This window comes from Schistocerca nitens, chromosome 5 (assembly GCF_023898315.1).
Source record: "Schistocerca nitens isolate TAMUIC-IGC-003100 chromosome 5, iqSchNite1.1, whole genome shotgun sequence".
Taxonomy (NCBI): domain Eukaryota; kingdom Metazoa; phylum Arthropoda; class Insecta; order Orthoptera; family Acrididae; genus Schistocerca; species Schistocerca nitens.
The window spans coordinates 559,680,836-559,682,081 of record NC_064618.1 but is presented as its reverse complement, the minus strand read 5'-3'; the positions used below and the strand labels follow the sequence as shown (position 1 = coordinate 559,682,081).

The following is a 1,246-nucleotide window of genomic DNA, read 5'->3' as shown; positions in this document are numbered from 1 at the left end:
CCTGATACGCGCCACTACCGCACTATTAGAAAGCTGATATCTTCTGACGGTTGCAGAGACACAAGCGCGCTAATCGACGTGGGAACTGGACGTCTCGTAACGCCATATGCGCTGTACTACTAAGTTGTGTTTTTAATTACTTTGTACTTTATGTGACTATTAGTTGTAATATTAATGAATCTCAAAATTAGCGCAATATCAAGAAATATTATTAATAGTAAAATATATATGACGGTAGTATCTTTTCCTGAAAGAACAGTTATCGTGGATGACCATGCAGCTTTGCTAGAAAATGAAATGATAATCAAATGGAGGACACCCTAGCTACAAACAGGCGTTGATGTACTTCATTGGGGACATGTTGAAAATGTGTGCCCCGACCGGGACTCGAACCCGGGATCTCCTGCTTACATGGCAGACGCTCTATCCATCTGAGCCACCGCGGGCACAAATGATAGTGCGTCTGCAGGGACTTATCCCTAGCACGCTCCCCGTGAGATCCACATTCCCAACATGTCCACACCACTACATTCGTAGTGCGCCTAATAGAGTTTGCCCATCATACTCATTACTCGTGGCAGATTAATCTACCAAGTCCCGTACGAGTTCGGGCGTAGCGTGTGCGTTCGCACAAGAAGGTCAATGGCCGGGAAGCCATATTTTAAATTTATATATGACGGTAGTATCATTTCCTGAAAGAACAGTTACCGTGGATGACCATGCAGCTTTGCTAGAAAATGAAATGATAATTAAATGAAGTACATCAATGCCTGTTTGTAGCTAGGGTGTCCATCATCGACGGTAACTGTTCTTTCAGGAAAAGATACTACCGTCATATATAGTTAAAATATGGCATCCCGGCCATTGACCTTCTTGTGCGAACGCACACGCTATGCACGAACTCGTACGGGACTTGGTAGATTAATCTGCCACGAGTAATGAGTATGATGGGCAAACATCTATTAGGCGCACTACGAATGTAGTGGTGTAGATATGTTGGGAATGTGGATCTCACGGGGAGCGTGCTAGGGATAAGTCCCTGCAGACGCAATTTCATCTGTGTCCGCGGTGGCTCAGATGGATAGAGCGTCTGCCGTGTAAGCAGGAGATCCCGGGTTCGAGTCCCGATCGGGGCACACATTTTCAACATGTCCCCAATGAAGTACATCAACGCCTGTTTGTAGCTAGGGTGTCCATTTAATTGTCATTTCATTTTCTAGCAAAGCTGCATGGTCATCCACGGTAA

The 1,246-nt window shown here is 45.2% G+C and overlaps 1 non-coding gene across 1 annotated transcript; it reads right to left on the bottom strand.

Moving 5' to 3' along the window:
- Positions 1-372: 372 nt before the first annotated feature.
- Trnat-ugu (transfer RNA threonine (anticodon UGU)) lies at positions 373-447 on the bottom strand. Its single transcript has one exon. It is a non-coding gene; the product is annotated as a tRNA-Thr (tRNA).
- Positions 448-1,246: the final 799 nt, after the last annotated feature.